This window comes from Arachis ipaensis, chromosome B3, assembly GCF_059453495.1.
Source record: "Arachis ipaensis isolate K30076 ecotype BB chromosome B3, ASM5945349v1, whole genome shotgun sequence".
Classification (NCBI taxonomy): Eukaryota; Viridiplantae; Streptophyta; class Magnoliopsida; order Fabales; family Fabaceae; genus Arachis; species Arachis ipaensis.
Window position 1 is genome coordinate 146,055,694 of NC_142438.1, and position 18,437 is coordinate 146,074,130.

Consider the following 18,437-nt stretch of genomic DNA (forward strand, 5'->3'; position numbering starts at 1 on the left):
ATAACTTACAACAATTTATTAAGTTTTTTTTTCTTTCGTCAGAGGGACATGTTTTATGAATAGGGTCAAGAACATGAAACCTTTTCTTTTGAATATTCGCAATCCACAGCCATCGGTGGTCTTCATGGCAAACTGGGGTAAATAGCTGCAGTTGGGGCAAATAGTACAATATTTTATTCAAAATGACACCGAATAAAATAATTATGTAAAATATTTCAGAAATTAAAACTTAAAAATGGATGAGATGCTAGCTTTTTTTGTCCAAAAAAGGTAGGTACTCTTTACATTCATTGATGTTGAAGGCCTTAGTTTCTTCATCAATGTAGTTATGCTCGTGCTTCATCAACATGTTATTCTGAAACATGTGAATAGCACCGAAATTAGCAAAGTTAGCACACAACATATATCCAAAAAGCACCAAAATCAAAGATAAACTTTAACAATTGTAAAGCTTACCACAATATCCAATAGGATATAGTATACAACTCCTCAAATCTTTTACATTTATTGTTGTTGAGAACTTGACACGTTGCAGAGACCATCTATGAAAACAAAGGACCCAAATCTTTTATATATATAGCACAAGAACTCATAAAAAAATTGTTAATGTTATAGCACAAGAACTTACTACATTATCTACATATTCTTTGTTTCAAAGACATGAAGTAAAATCTAGCTCTCGCTAATTGAGCTTCATGGTTCAAAACAAATATGGTTTCTCACTCATTGCTCTCCCTATCTTTGTTATTCTTGGAATGTATGGCCTAATGGTAGCACTTTTTCTTTTGCTCCTCTGTTATTTTCTTTTCTTTTACCAGAGTGTTGAACTTATGAATGAAGCTTAAGCTTGGTTTTACATCTTCTAATTTTGTTGTGGATTTGTTTTCTTAGCATAGTCCAATGCTGCTGCAACCTAGCATCCAACACTTTAACCAAAATTTTCATCTCTTTAAATAACGATGGTCTCTCTTGGGTTTTAGGTTTTTGTGATTTTTCCATGTTGGCTGGTGGCACATCCTCTTGGGTAATGGTAGGTTCAGGGCTTGAATCACTCGTGCCAAAGTCAAATGCCAATGCAGAAAAGTCAATATCCAGTGCAGTGTTAGCAACCATCAATAATGCAGCTTTTACATGTTGATCTTGTGGAGAAATGCAGGATGACACAGAAAATTATTTAAAATAACTCAATAATAATATGAAGCAATATAGTAAAGAACAATTCATGGAATAGCACCGAAATTAGTAAAAAAAATTAAGTAGAACTTTCACATTAAGAGGTTCTTCTTGCTGATATTCTTTTAGCAGAGATTCCTTATGAGCTTGTTGTTGAGGTTGTGGAGGACTGAAGGTAGAGTTTTCTACTTGTATTCGTTCTTGTTGATGATGTTTTGGAAGATCAATTGCTTGAAGTGACACTCCAACGAAGGCAAACAATAAAGAACTTAATATTGAGTAAATATAGGTGCGATACTAAACACATTTCAGTGTCCATGAGTAATACTTCAATTCAAAATATCATTAACTCAACAACACTAAATGAAATATGCACATTCATTAGAATAGGAACGTAAATTAGAAAACTCACATAATCAGCGCTTTACTCAAACTTTGTTTTTGAACCATAAGCATATGTTGTAAAATCTGCGAAATTAATAAATAAGTATGAAATAAATAAATTATTATTTAAAGAAATTAGAAAGTTAAATTTTATAGTCAAATGAGGTAGAGATAATTAAAACATAAATTTTAACAATAATGTCAAAGATTTTGGCCCAAAATTCGATCGAACGAGTCAAACCGATTGAACTGGATCCAAACCAGGCCCAAGGTCTAACCCAATAACAACTTACGGAAATGAATTCAGCTCTCTTCCCCTCATTCTTTCACTTTCACACTGCACACACACAAAGGGGAAAAATAAAAAACCTAGACTTGATTTTAATCTCAAATAACTTTTAATTGAGAGCTCCGATCGCCGCACCGTTTGCAGTCCCACATCCACCGCGTCGAGCTCTACAAAGCCCAGTACTCAATTTGGTAAGAAAATTACGTTTTCATCCTCAGCCTCTCTTCTCCCAATTTTTGAAATTTCAAGATTGTGGGTGTTGAGATTTTTTATTCTTTGATGTTCTAGGGTCCAATTAGCTTGAAGAATTAGCGGGTTTTTTGTTAAACTAAGGCAAGTATAAGGTAAGAGCTCTTGAACCCTAGTGAATTCCTTGGTTATATGTGGTTGGGTATTGAATTTGTGTGTGTATGTGTAATGGTATGAATTAGGCAGTGTGTATATGTGATTTGGAGCATATTGGAAGGTTGGGTTGTGCTTTGGTTGCTAAATTTTGGTGGTGAATCTTGAGATCTTGCTTATTTGAGGTGTCTTTGGTGTAGGGAGAAATCGGCCAAGGTATGATTTTTGTTTCTCGTATGTAATATATAATATCTTGTGAAAACTTAGGCTAGATGACCACAAGATAGGTTGAAGCATGTATGTATGTTATGAGTTAGTAACCTTAACAAAAATATTGAGTTGTCTTGAAATGGGTTGATGATTGGTGATTTAATGATGATACTTTAATGACTGAGTATGAGATTATGTTGATTATGAATTCTTAAGGTTGAAATTCATGAATTTGTGTATTGATGGTTCATGGAGTAAATGAGAATTGGTTAGGTATGAGTATGAATTGGTTGAATGAGTATGAGTTGGTATATGTAGAAATGTTATTGTGTTAATTATTGATGAGTATTGACTTGAAGTATATTAAATTGAGAATCTTGAATGAGTTAAGTAATTGAAAATTTAATAGTTTAAATGGGTTAGATTGATTAAATATTGACAAGCATTTGGTATTGATTATGAGTGTTTTGGTTGATAGTAGTTTGGTTTGAAAATGAAAATTTGGTAAAAATAGAGGTTGGTGTTTTTGAGGAAAAAATTTGATTTTTTATCGAACTTTGGCGGGTCATAACTTGGCTTCCGGACCCTCAAACTTTTCTAAATTTATTTCAATTGAAAATTGAATCCGTGAAGTTTACACCATTGGAAGAACGGATAAAAACGATTTTTAACGAAAAAGTTATGCGCGTAGAAAGTTGGATGTAAAAAATGTGAATTCTGCATTATTAGCAGCTTTTTAAGAAAAATGAAGGGGGTGCATACACGCACATATGGCTGCCTACACGACCATTCGCCTTTGTCCAATGCACTTGCGTACACTGACAAGGACCGCGTACACGGCATCCGTAAATGAGGCAGTCGCTTATGCAGAAACACGGTTGCTTACGCGACCATTTGCCTCTGTCTAGAGTACTCGTGTACGCGAGCAGAGGTTGCGTACGCGAGTTGGGGAAAATCATCCTTCCGCGTACGCGGGATATGGTTCGCGTACGCAGGATCTTGTTTTTCAACAACTTGAGTTTTGTGATTTAAACATGATTTTGAACCTCTAAACCTCTATTTTTACTCTCTAAAATCCTAGAATTGAGTTGTAATGATAGTAAAGGGGGTTGAACTAGAAAGAGGAGGTAACTTGGAAGTGAAGAAAGTTTGTGAAATAGTGAGTTATGATTGGAAAGTGTGAAAATACTGATGATAATATGAAGGATGACAGAACTGAGAATGATGAGGTTTAACCCATGATTGGGAATGGAATGAGATTTATGATTAGTGTTATGAGGACGGTGCTTCTGTCCTGCTCACGGTTTTGGCAAGTTGAGGATGAAGGATTCCCTCACTTGTCGAGTTGGATGTGTGTGGGGAAGGTGAAAAAACACACTCTATCGTTTTGTTTTTCCCCACGTTTTTATCTGGTTGCAAAGTGGAAAGGCACATTCTTTTGATGTGAAAAGACATACTCCTTCGTGATACCTCCTGGAGAAGGTGGAAAGGCACTCTCTTTCATTAAAGTTCTCCTTGGGGATGCGCAACCTAGAGACAATATCTGGGTTAGCTACCGGATATGTTAGGTTCTGGCGATTTAATCGACACGTGAGCTCATGGCTAGTAGGATAGACATACATCATATGCATATGTGTGCTTTGTTTGATTGTACATTAATTGGACGTGCCTATGTGATTATTATGCTTACCTGCTATATTGCTACTTGCTGTATCTGTATCCTACTTGTGTTTGCTTTGTCTGTATTGCTTGTCTGTGCACCGGAGTTTCAGAGGATTGGAGGAAAGTGGAAAATCAGGGCCTAAGTTAGAAAGTAGAATTGAGTTAGACTTAAGAACCTTAGATAGCCTACCCTATTTATGGTTTTCAATTTATAAACATTAATATTTAAATCTGAGTGTCGGAGTTCTTAGATTGCCTTTGGATTTTTCGGGACCTTATATCTTATATATGTATGCACCATCACCATGTTGAGAACCTCCGGTTCTCACCCCATACATATGTTGTTATTTTCAGATGCAGGTCGAGAGGTATTTCGCTAAGCATCTGGAGTTCCGATCACAACGGAGTTTAGCTATTTTTTTAGACTTCTTATTTTGTTTAGCTCTTGCACCTCGTTGAGGCTTTTGATGGAGAACTAGGGTATTTTGGGACTCAAATTGTATATGTATGTATATGATATTCTCCGGCCAGCCTTAACTTTGCAGGTTGAGTCTGGGGCTTGAATATTTTGTATCCTTGACTCTCTACTCTTATTTTATATATATTTATATCTACTTTCTTCGTACGCAAGCAATCGTTACCTTGAGCGTTGCGCTTTTATTTTTCATGTTTTTGCTTAACCAACCTTCAAGACTCCTCGAATATTATATTCTTTTGATTATATTATATATATGTAGATATATTTTATTTTAGAGGTCGTAATACCACACCACCTCTGTTTCACTCCTAAAATTAATAGTTGGACTTTTCATACAAAAGACAATAATTTTTTCTAAAAAATATATCAATATGATCTAAATGACAATAAAGTTGTGTAGTACTAATTCAAAAATTCATTGTAATAAAGGTATAAATTTTGGATTTGTGTGTCTTAACAAAAATATTTAGGTGGGATACTAAATGAAATTCGGTGCCAATTATTAGAAACATTTTTTTTATATCAGTAAGCAAGACTTAAATTGAAAGTATCATTAAGTCAATAAAATTAAATAAAATATAAATATTAATTATTAACTAAAAGAATAGTTTACTTGTGAGATTTCATTACATCTTCCATTCTTGCTTCCAGGTGGACTTCTTTATTAGCAACAACCAGCAATGGTGGATCTTGAAGAGATTTTTGGGGGGTAAAAATTTTTTAACATAAAAATTATATAATAATATTTATATCAAAATAAAATTTATAAATATAATATTTTTAAGTTTATTATTAATATGACAATAAATAAATAATTATATAGATAGATATTATAAAATACTTTAAAATTTTTAAAATTAAAATTGTAAAATAAATAACTATATAGATAAAAGAAATTAATTTTACTACAAATAATTTTATTATTAAAATTATAAAATTTAGTTGATAATGATAATAATAAATAATAATGAGAATGAGATTTTAATTTGTATAAATAAGTCCATAAGACCTTTAATTTATAAAAATTTATTGAAACTCAAGTTCAAGATGTTATTGTAAAATAAATAACTATATAGATAAAAGAAATTAATTTTATCACAACTAATTCGAACATTAAAATTGTAAAATTTTGTTGATAATGATAATAATAAATGATAATGAGAATGAGATTTTAATTTATATGAATAAGCCAATATGAACTTTAATTTGTGAAAACTTATTGAAATCCAAATTCAAGATGTTAATGTTTAAAATTAAAAATGATTGAATAAATGCGAAAAGCGGGAGTTGATCCTACAAATCTAATATAAAAATTTAAGACTTAAGCCAATTGAGCTACATTTGTTCTCTTTTAATAGTACTACTAATTCTTTTATAAAAATTTTGAGGGGACCGTGACCCCATTGCCGAAGCTAAGCTCTACCCCTGGTAGCAGGGCTATTTTCTTTCTCCACTATTTAACTAAGACATCTTTCTTAATAGAATTGGCTTCCTCCCATCTCTCTTCTCGTACCTTTAACTTGAAAAGTACCGAAATTATGTTAACACAGCACCACAACTATTGAATCAGAACATAAATTTTGTTATATGAGAACTTACAAGATTGCAGGCTATAAATTCTTTTTTTTCCTCTTTTTGTGCTATTTTTTCTTGAAAAAAAATTTACAGGAATTTGTTGTGTGTGTGTTTTTTTTTTCTAAAAGACAAAGATATGAAATTATAATCATCAATTAAAATGTTCTTATTAGAAGCACACACGCTACATCTAGGATAGTACAGTAGCTTTATATTTAAGAAATAAAGAAATGGTAAAAGAAATTACATGGGATTACTTGGTGTATTTACATACCCCTGTGTGTTTAAAACACCGTATCATTTTTGTTCAACAAATTGACGGTTTGTATTTTAGGGACAAAATAAACATTATTAAGTGAAATTAGAGAAATTACAACAGCTTTTAGAAGATTTTAGCAAACAAGAAAAAAATAAAACAATATAAGATATCGAATCTTATGTTTCTAAACAATTACGACAAGCTTTTGTTGAGTCTTAACTACTTTTTGGTTGTTCAGGTTGTACAACCGTTCTTTTTCTCTGCGTTGTTGTCTTTTTGGAACATCTTTCTTTTTAGCTTGCATATTAGACCAACAGAAAAATATCAGGCAAATAAATATAATAAACATTTAAAAAATGACACTAAAAAATAATAATTACTCTGTAGGCTTATCATTTGTTTTCTTCATCCTTCTTTCCAGATTTTTTTTTAGTTTTTCATGGATTTCTTCTCTTTTGATGATACACAGAAAAAATTTTGATAAAAAAATAAAATATATTTTTAAATAAATAAATAGTTTCTCAATCTTACTCATAGTAAGAATCAATTTGTGTTTTTGAATATGAATCGACTATAACATGTTTCTTTTTTTCTTGATTTTTTTCCTTTTTTTATCCTTCTTCTTTTCCTTGTCTCAGCTCTAATCTTTTTATGAAGTTCTAAAATAGAAAGTTATTTAATTAGCATATTCAGTTTAAAACATCAATATGACAATATTTTACAAATAGTGACACCAAAATTTTAAAGAAATTATTTCTTTTAGGTTACCGTTTCATCCTTTGTCTCGCGTTCAATCCTCTGAACCAGCCTCTCCCTTGTCCAATTTACAATCCAAATGGTCCAGATGCTGTATCCGTTGGTGTATTAATAAATTTGGATTCATGAAAGTATATAATCATCAGCATAAACAGACACCTATCAAAAAAGGAAGTTGAGCACATGAGTAGCTCAATTCAATTCCCGTTATGAATTGTTGGCATGTGAACCAAAAAATTTTGCTTGTTGTTGTTGGTAACAAGAAGCACTTATGGATGAAGAGAATGAATATTCTCTTGAATTTTAATTGATTTTCATCTCTATCCACACTCATTTTCAGCTAAAATTTTGTCAAGAATGACAAAGAAGAACCTTCGACAATCTGTTGCTCCTCATTGATATTTTTATAGATGATTATTTCGAAAAATAATCCCCTCAAATAGCATCGAAATAGGTTAGTAATATCAAAATAATACCAAAATTTTATTGATAGAATAGATTAGAAATGAAAATTTTATCAATTGCATTTGAACCAAGTGCATCCCTTATCTTGACAGGGGTGATCTTGATTTTCCCATAACGTGTAACGACCCAACTTCTACATGATTACACAAGAAGCTAAGAGTTATTAACTTGCCTTCCTAATTATTAACTATTGTTTATTATATGAGTCTAATTCATTATTAAAACGTCGTTATTTATACGGGATAAATTTTTTGTTTTGGAGATATTTATCGATTTAGCATTGCAAGCTATACATGAATAATTAATATCAGAAGCATAAATAAAATAACATAATATATAAACCTCGTGTCATACATCCAAGAGAGATATAGTCATTAGTAAAGTGTTTATAGACCCAACCAATTTACATCCCATATGATAAATATGTACATATATAAACATAAGACATTCCCAGACCCTGGCCCATATAATAAGCCGCTAAACTGGTACCTGAACTAGCCTGGTACTTTTAAACCCTCATAATCTCTCTATGTGCTAACAAAAGTGAGAGATTAAACTAAAAATTGTAGTAAGCTGGAATGCCACCAAAAAGATGTCAATATATGTCCCCCTAGCCGGAATCATATATCGCCATTTGGCAGACCTCCGTGTGGCCTGCTTACGAAAGCATCGCTCCTCGAGGAAGGTAACTCCTCCTCATCTGAGTCCGTTGGTGTAGACTAGAACCAAAGCCTCTCCCAGTGGTCCAAATTGCACCTGCAACTGCTCTGCTAGGGAGAGTGGTGCCTATGGTACTAGAGGTATGATCATGTCTGGATGTGGATTAGGTATGTACGCCTCATCTGCATCAGACTCAAAAGCTGACTAATTGAAAGGTCTTGGGATAGAATAGCCTAGCGCGTCAGGGTGAAGCCAAGAGAGAGGGAAAACATACAACATGTCCGGATCGAAGTCAGGGCTGTCCAACAAGTGCAAGAAGGGTCTGTAACATAGTACATATAAACGAATACGAGGTTTTCTGCAATAAACATAATAACTATCGAAGGTCGGGTCCTCATATATAAACGGATGTCCCACCTCATAGAAGAGAAAACCCCAAGTTCTTATACCCAATTCTTCCCTTCAGATGGAGATGGGAGTTCTCTTTTATGATGTGGGGCATCTATTTATATATGAGAACCCGACCTTCGGGAGTTATGATGTTTATTGCGGGAAACCTCGTATTCATTTATATGTACTATGCGACAGACCTTTCTTGCACCCGTTGGACAGCCCGGACTTCAATCCGGACATGTCTATGATTTCTCTTTCTCTTGACTTCTCCCTGATGCACTAGGTTATCCTTTTCCCAGACCACCTATCCCAACTCAAGCTTTCAATTAGGCGGCTCCTAAGCCTGACGCAGATGAGGCGTACATATCTAATCCACCTCCAAATGTGATCATACTTCCGGCACCACAGGCACCACACTCCTTAGTAGAGCACTTGCAGGCTTAGTTTGGACCACTGGGCAAGGCTTTGGCTCTAATTTACGCCAACAAACCTATCTTGGGTGGCAAAAATGGGAGCAGTAGTTCTTCTAGTGGAGTAGCTGTTCCAGAGGACTCAGAGGAGGAGGACCAAGAGGAGTATCTGGAGGACGAGGAGTTACCTTCCTCGGGGAGCTATGTGGCCGTAGGCAAGCCACACTAAGGTCTGTCGAACGGCGTTATATGATTCCGGCTATGGGGACATCTTTTGGCATCTTTTTTGGTGGCATTTCAGCTTAGTACAATTTTCAATTTAGTCTCTCAATTTAGCCCGGGTACCAATTTAGTGACGCTTAGCTTCTGGTGTGATATTGACATACTAGGAGTTGGGTCGATACATAACGCGTGCTAGGCAGCTTCTATATAAATCGAAGTCATGAGCTAGTTTCTTCAAAAGCTGTGTCAGAGCACTAAATCCCATTTCATCCACAAGACCTTTCTTCTCTTCACTCATTTTACTGTCTCAGATATTATTCTTGTAGAGCACCGTAAATCATGAGTTTTCTATAAAGAATTGAAAATTATGTTATATATATTTATCCAATAAAAATATAGTTGTTTTAACGTATATATGCTTACATCATATTATGGTGCCTCCTTTTTTGAGATGTTTGTCTCAACAACTTTTTTTCATTATCATTTTGGCTGTATGTAATAAAAAAAGTTGGTTAATAGATAACAACACAATGTTTAACTCACAATGACACCAAAAGTACTTAATGATGATGACATACAAACCCAATTCAAAACAAGCCTATAAACAAGACTCAACCAATCACAAAACATATCCAAATCAATTTTGGATAAGAAAATATCATCAATATGCCTTAAATGACACTGAACTACTACAGCTATCTTATATGACCTCATTGTAGCAAATTTAAATCAATGAAACCAAGTACACTCATTTAACTCTGACACCGAAAACACTTAATAATAATGACACAATTTCAATTCAAAATAAATTATGTCTGGAACACATAATTAAATATAAAAATGATATAAAAATAATTTATAAGCATATTTTTTTTTGATAAATTTTTTAATATTCTATAATTTTTTTATTATTACTATTTATGGTTAATTTTTTTTTAATTTGCTCTACTTATGAGATCAACAATTCATTTTATAAAAAAAGTAACAACAATAAATATAATACACAAAAATCACAATTAAAAAATTATACGTCCAACTCAATATTTCTTCACCTTTGAAATATGGAATCTTAACAAATCTGGAACTTTACTAGTGATTAAGTACGTCAACAATTGAAGTGATCAAATGATCAAATCTTATTATTACTTATAGTTAATTTTTATTTAATTTATCTTTTCTAACCAGATTAATCATTCATTTCACAAGAGAACTACAATAAAAAATACACAAGAATTATAAAGATAAATTTTATAAAATCAAACAAAAAAAAATAGAATCCATGTTTTTTTTAATACTTTCCGTACTCTTGTTTAATATTATGTTGAATTATAATTTTTTATTATTTATAATTTTATTATTATTTTATAGTTAATTTTTTATTTAATTAATTTTTTATTTAATTAATTTTTTAGTAGAATTAATAATTTTTAAGATGCATAGTTTTGTGTGCTTCTTTGTAGAAGAAGAAAATAAAGGATAGGATCAAAAAAAAATTTCTCTAGCTAATAATTTGATGGAAGAAGTAAACGTGCATTCAGAGTGTAAAATCTCGTTCAAAGAAAAAAAGATAGCCAACCAAAAATTAAAATGTTTAAAAACATTTAAATATATTTTTCATCGTCCTAGACCAAATATGTTCAAAGTCATTAAAAAAATATTTTTGCTATGTACAAATAGTATAGCACTAGTTTTTAACATTTATCGAATAGTAGATTCGATTATTCAACTTTGATCAAAATTAAACTATATCAAAAGCGTACAAAAATCCATCAATCATACGTTAAAAGATTAGCTTAGCATAACGGTATAAACGAACTTCCACCACTCAAACACATGAAGAGTGAAATAAATTTATCAATGATAAAAATAATTTTAAAATATTTTAAAAAAAGAATGATCTTTTTATAATATCAAAAATTATTTAAACTCAGCTATGAATCAGTCATTATTCACTGATTTAAAATAAATATTAAAATATAAAATATATATTAAAAATAAATTAAATAAAAATATATTTATAACAAATACATAATAGCTAATTTTAGTATATACATACACATAATATACATAACAGACCCAAACAAATCTAGTAATGAGTAATAGCTCAAATGGCATAGTCTCCCCATACTCAATTAAGAGGTTGCGGGTTCGAGTCTCCTATTTATAGTTGATAAATTAAATTTGACATTGAATAGTTAGTTAATTGGATTATTATTATTATTTCTTTGTTTTTTATTTGAATAATTTTATTTTTTTTCAATCTTAATAAATTAAATTTATATAATACAATAATTTTTTATTATTGATATTTAATAACATAAAATTTTTTAAATAAATAAAAATATTTTAAGTGTAAGGACAAACATATTATTACAATTGAAACAATATATACGTGTATATACAATTATTTTTTCTAAAATTCAACCGAGGCAAATGCTCTCACCGTAAATAGTTATCGGATTGAACTGGTAATCAAATTTTTTTTTTGGTGACTGAACTGCTAATCAAATTGGTTATACTATTAGGTTATTAGATTATTGGTTTAATAGATAAATCATTAAACTAGTTGATCACAATTAAATAAATATATAAAATTATAATAAAAATTTATATTTAAAAGATAAAAATAAAAAAATATAAATACAAATAATAACCTATAGTTTAAGATTATCTACAATCATAATAAATAAATTTAAAACGAATAGAACGAACAAAACAATGACTACATATATAATATATTAAGAAACTAGAAACTTTTAATAAGAATATATTTAATTTTGTTAAATAATAAAATATATATTATACTTAAATAAAAAAATAAATGAAAGTTTAAGTATTTTATAATATGATAAAATTAAATTAAATAAGTATACAAATTATAAATTAAATTATTTGAAATGTTTATTAAGGGTTAACTACCAAAAATATTCCTAAATTATTTAAACGCCGACAAAAATGCACCCAAATTTTACTATCGATAAAAATACCTTTAAATAATTTAAAAATATAATAACAATACCCAACAATAAATATATATTTTTAAAAAATACCTTAGAGATTGAATTTTAATGTGATTTTTTATAAGCATAATTAAAAAAATGAGATATTATTATTCTTGAAATTTGGTATTTCTTTTCTATGTATATATTTTTTTATGATTTTTTAAAATTATTATTAGTTGTTAACAAAAAAGTTACAAAAAAAATATATACTCAACAAAAAATCACCAAATTTTAAGGATAATAATATCTCATTTTTTTAATCATACTTGCAAAAAATTGTATCAAAATTCAATCTCTAATATATTTTTTGAAAAATACATATTTAATATTAGATAATCTTGCAAAAAAACTAACATTAAATATGTATTTCTCAAAAAGTACATTAGAGATTGAATTTTGATGTAATTTTTTGTAAGTATGATTAGAAAAATGAGATATTATTATTCTTAAAATTTGGTAATTTTTTGTTAAATATATATTATTTTGTAATTTTTAAAAAATATTATTGGTTGTTAACAAAAAAATTATTAAAAAAAATATATACTTAAGAAAAAATTACCAATTTTTATGTATAATAATATATTATTTTTATAATTTTGCTTGAAAAAATTGTATCAAAATTCAATCTCTAAGGTATTTTTTAAAAATATATATTTACTGTTGGATATTGTTGTTGTGTTTTTAAATTATTTAAAGGTATTTTTGTCGATAATAAAATTCAAATATATTTTTGTCAATGTTTAAATACTTTAGAGATATTTTTGATGGTTAACCCGTTTATTAAATATATATAATTTTTAACCTAGCAGTATACAATAATCCACTTGGCTTAGTGGTGAGTAGATGAGAGTTAAAAACTTAATGCCTCTAAAAGCAGTAGTAACTTTAATAAAATATGAGTTAAAATTGCATCTAACTTTTGTGTTCATGAAGTCATGGCTTCTTCCGTGGAGTATTTAATTTATTTATTTTTTAAATAAATATGAAAAATTTGAATTTTATCTTATATAATAATAATTTATTATTAACCAACATCAAATTTTTAATAAAATTTAAATTTATTGTAAATTAATTATTGAAATGTCAAACTAAAAGATAGTACTAAAAAAATAAAAAATAGTTTATTTTAGAATTGATATTGCTAATATATAAAAGATTTATAATACTAATTTTTCACAAATATTTGTTAAGATTTACTAATATGAAAAGTTTTTCTTAAAAGAATAGTTAAATTAATTTAAATTTTATTAATATATATTTGTTTTATTTAATTTTTTAAATAAAAATTTTCTAACAAATGTTGCATTGTACTTGTCAAAGTACTAAATATACATTTTTTTAAATTAAATATTTAAACAAGGTTAAGCTTTTAATATTTTATAGTATATTTGTTAAAACTTTTTAAATATCTATTTTAAATAATAATGACAAGTGTGTTTAGAAAACATAATGTTTTTTTAACAATTTCATTAAAAAAAAAAGCTCACTAGTAAAAAATTATAGAGATAACCAAAGTGGTTCTTTTCAGAAATTTTAAAAAGTTCCTCAATTTAAAATAAAAAATTAAAATATATAGTTTTTCCGTCCATTATCAAATTAATACCGTTAACACAGAAATCTTACTGACATGTTAACAAATAGAGATAATATTCAAAATAATTCTTTTAACTTTTTAAATTAATTAAAATAGTATTTTTATCATCTCTGAAAATAAAGTTCATAAACTATAAATAAGCAACAATTTATATAACTAAATCCAACATTTCATTAATAATTTTTGAAGATAAAGAGACTATATATTCAACATGAAGAGTTTCTGTTGTAAAAGAAGAACTATGCAAATTGCAAAATAAAATTATCCACAAAATAAAATAAATATCTAAAAGAACAATAAATTAGTTCTTCTTTCTTGATGATTTAAAGTTTGGAATTGAAATAAATTTCATAAAATTAACATTGTAGACCTCTCCGCTGAAATAACATTTAAGAATGCGAGAAGATCTTGATTGAATTGAAATATCAAACGTCTTGATTTGTTAATACTGTTAAATATTTTTACTATTTTTTTGAATGCACATGTAGGAAAAAAGCGTACCTTTCTGAAGCTTGTTCAAACTTTATCTTTCTGTCGAAAGTGGATAAACAATATTTTTAGTAGATGCATTATCATCAGAATTAGCAGGTACTAACCTTAATTCCTTTGATGCATACTCTCTATGGATCATATTAATATCCTTCTCAACTTCTCCTGTTAACAGTGGTAAAAAAAACATTAATAATAACAATAATAATAAAAATTTAACATAAGTACTCAAAGAACTACGGACAACAATAATAGTTTAACATCAAGTACTCCAATAAAAACCATACTAATAATAATAATTTAACTCTAATAATTAAATTTAAGTATAACCATAAAACAATTATTTCACTAAAAAATTATATGTTAGATAACAGTGGTAGAATCATTCTTGTCATATGAATATATACTATTTCTGAATGTCAATGCAGAGGAGAAGAGAGATGGATTTAATTTAAAATTTAACATCACCTAACCATTTTGATTATTGAATTAAAGGGATAATTATTCTTTTGGTTCTTAAGGTTTGGGACTAAATTAAAAAAACAGAAGAGATGAAGATGAGAGAGAGGGAGAAAAACCCATTAACTGTTAACAATCAAGAACGCTTTCATAAACCATAAACAGTAAAACAAAATAGATAAAATAATGATTGAAGATTAAGTAGATGAAGGAAAAAAAATAGCACATCACCAACAACTACATCTTAACTGGAATCCACCGTGTCCTCTTTCTCCCCCGATTCTCCTCCCAGCAACTTCTCCCGCGAGAAAAGGCAAAGACAGAGAGTTCGACTGTTAGGAAAATAACACCATTTTCTCTCTCCTCTCCTCTCTGTCAATCTATCCTTCTCCTTAATCTGCGGTGGCTATGGCGCAGTGACTTCCTGCAACGTGTAGCCTCTGCCTAACCTTTCCTTTCTTTCTCCTTCAACTTTTCATTCTTCTCCCAACGAGTTCTCTTCCCTATCTCTCCCTTTTTTATTTGATCTGCTTCTCTCTCTATCTCTATCGATGCCTCTTCTCGCACTCTTAAAAAGGTATATTTTTTTCTCCACGTATACATTTAATAGACAGTAAAAGTGTTCTGCAAGTTAAATAATTATAATTTTTCAAATAATAATTAAAATATTTTTCTATTTTTAATTTAATTCAAAAATTAAGAACCAATATTCTTTTGGTCAATTGAAATTAAAATTATTTTTAATTTTTTTAAATCATCTTTCAAATAAAAATTTTTAAAAATTATTTTTTATTGAAATATATTTTTTTATTATTTTATTCCTTTTTAATATTTTATTTTTTAATTCTCAACTTCTCAACACCAATGAAATAAAATAATAAAAAAATTAATAATAAGAATTCTCTATCAATTTTTAAAAGGATAACCTCAATATCCTTTTCAACTTCTCTTGGTAAAGGTGATAAAAAAACATTAACATCAAACACAACAACAATTACCATAATAATAATAATAATTTAAGTTAAGTACTCAAAGAATAACGACAACAATAATAATTTAATATCAAATACTCCAATTAAAATAACACCAATAATAATAATTTAATAATTTGATAATAATTTAATTTTAAATATTTTAATATTTAAATTTAAGGACAATAATAATAAGATCATTTCACTAAAAAGAATGAAATTATTCTATTATGATAGAACATATACTATTTTTAAGTGTCAAAGTAAAAAGAAGATGGATAGATTAATTTTTTTAATAACATGTATAAAAATGACGTCATAAGAATTTTTTTTAGTTATTTTTTAAATAATAACTTTTAAAATTTTTCTGCCAAATTTTAAATGAGTTATTTCAAATAAAATTAATGAATCATCCTGATTATTGAATTAAAAAGATAAATATTTTTTTAATTCTTAAAATTTGAAACTAAATTATTCGTAACAAAATAATTTATCTTTATTTAGAACAAACAGAGAAGGTAAAGATTGAAAAGAGACGGAAAGAAAATTTTTTTCATTAACAGTTAACAATCAATAGTACTAATTATTTATGTAGAATAAAACACTTCTATAAATAATAAATAGTAATATAGAATATGCTAAATGTATACCCTAAACAAGATAAATAACAGTTAAAAAAATAATTTAAAATTAAAATTTAGATTCTTAGTTAATTAAATAAATAATAATTTAACTAGATATTTTTTAAAAATTATATAATATTCAACTTTTTATTGTAATAATTAAAAAAAATAAAATAAATACATCTAAAAATTATGAATAAATTTAATATCTTTTAAAATAAAATATATATCCAAAATACAAATTAAATAAAACTGAAATTTAAAATTTAAATTTTAAATTTCTGATTCAGATTTAATATATTTAATTATTAATATATTACAGTTTAAATATACATCTAAAAATTAAATTAATTAAAATTTAAAATTTCGATTTTAAAATTCTAAAATAAACCTTAAATCATTTAATTATTAACTAATACCATACAAAACTCTGAAGGAAGCAGAGCAGTCATAGTCCAGAGGCAGCGCACGCCGTCTGTGGTTTGTCATCCTCCGCCGCCGTTTATCCGCGCCACCTTCCTCCTCGTCGCTCATCCATGACATCGCCTTCCTCTTCCTCGTGCCTATCTTTGTCGCCGTTGGTTCGCATCAGCATCGCCGTTCGTCCACATCGAAAACATACCTAAGGTTTGGATGGATTTAATTAGGGGTGTGCATGGCCCGGCCCGGCCCGAAGACTCGGCCCGGTCCCGAACACTTTAGGGGCTAATTTGATGTGATTTCATCGGGTCTATGGCCGGGTATGGGTCTTAAAAGTAGACCCGGTCATTATTTCGGGTCGGGGCCGAGCCATAGTTCGAGTCACCCGAAATCGGCCCGGTGACCCGGTCATCATACACAATTAATATTTTGTGTTATTAGTGATGGATGATGGCTATTATTATGTGAAATTTAAGTATTATAAACCTTAATATTTTGTGTTATTAGTCATTATATATAAGACTATAAGTTAATGTTTAATGTTTTAAATGCATAAGACTTTAGACTAATGCATAATCTTGTGTTATTTGTATTGATTTAAATATTTAGTGTTATTAGGCAATATTAGTATTGATTATGGTTATACTTTAATTTTAGAGAAGAGATAGTTCTTATTATATTTTTCTAAGTGAATTTTACCATGTCAAATAATGGTTGGAGTCTTAGAAATTTGGATATTTTTACATGCTAACTTACAAGAAGGTATCAAGGTAATATAATGTTAACGGCCCGGTTTTCACCCGGTTTTTACCCGGTATAATCGTGGCCCGAAAATGTATAAGTTTTATCGGGTTTAGGATCGGGTTCGGGTTTAACAAATAGACCCGGTATATATTTCGGGTCGGATTTAGGTCACATCAAACCCGATTTTACCCGTCCCATGCACACCCCTAAATTTAATGTTATTTAGATTTTTCATTATCTATCTAACAAAATTGCTAATTAAATAAAGATCGAAGAGGAAAAAAAAAATGAACACTTCTATAAACAATAAACCATCAGCAGCAGAACTTTTTCTTTTTAATATTGTATTACTAGAGGTGAAATCCTTTATCATGAACCAAATTGTGTGTTGAACACAACTATGGCCATTTACAAAACGTCAATGACGTTTTGTGTTTCTTCAATTAAAATAATATTTTTCTAACAAAACGTCAGCGACGTTTTGTGTTTTAATAATTAAAATAATATTTTTTTTATTACAAAACGTCAGTGACGTTTTGTTCTTTGATGATTAAAAAAAATTTTTTATTACAAAACGTTAGTAACGTTTTGTGCTACTACCACAACCCTGTAGAACACCAAAATCATCAAATATTTTTGTATTTCACATTAAAATTATCCATATATAAAAATTTTAGCCTCAGCAGCAACCGAGTCCTCTCTCAATTCTCTTTTTTATCAATCCTTCCTTCTCTTTAATTTGCAGCGGCGGTGACAGTAATTTCCTACACCTTTGTCTCTTCCTTTCCTTTTTTTTTTTAATTCTTTTTTTCTATTCCAACGAGTTCTCTTCCTTTATCTTTTTCTTTTTTTTCTTT

At 28.7% G+C, this 18,437-nt stretch overlaps 2 long non-coding RNA genes across 2 annotated transcripts; both read right to left on the reverse strand.

Moving 5' to 3' along the window:
- Window positions 1-113: 113 nt before the first annotated feature.
- On the reverse strand, window positions 114-569 carry LOC110269855 (uncharacterized). Its single transcript, XR_002358610.2, has 3 exons — window positions 457-569; window positions 286-355; window positions 114-145 (listed from the first exon to the last, which is right to left on the reverse strand). It is a non-coding gene; the product is annotated as an uncharacterized LOC110269855 (long non-coding RNA).
- A 7,341-nt stretch (window positions 570-7,910) lies between these two features.
- Window positions 7,911-11,854, reverse strand: LOC110270464 (uncharacterized). Its single transcript, XR_002360029.2, has 2 exons — window positions 9,702-11,854; window positions 7,911-9,626 (listed from the first exon to the last, which is right to left on the reverse strand). It is a non-coding gene; the product is annotated as an uncharacterized LOC110270464 (long non-coding RNA).
- Window positions 11,855-18,437: the final 6,583 nt, after the last annotated feature.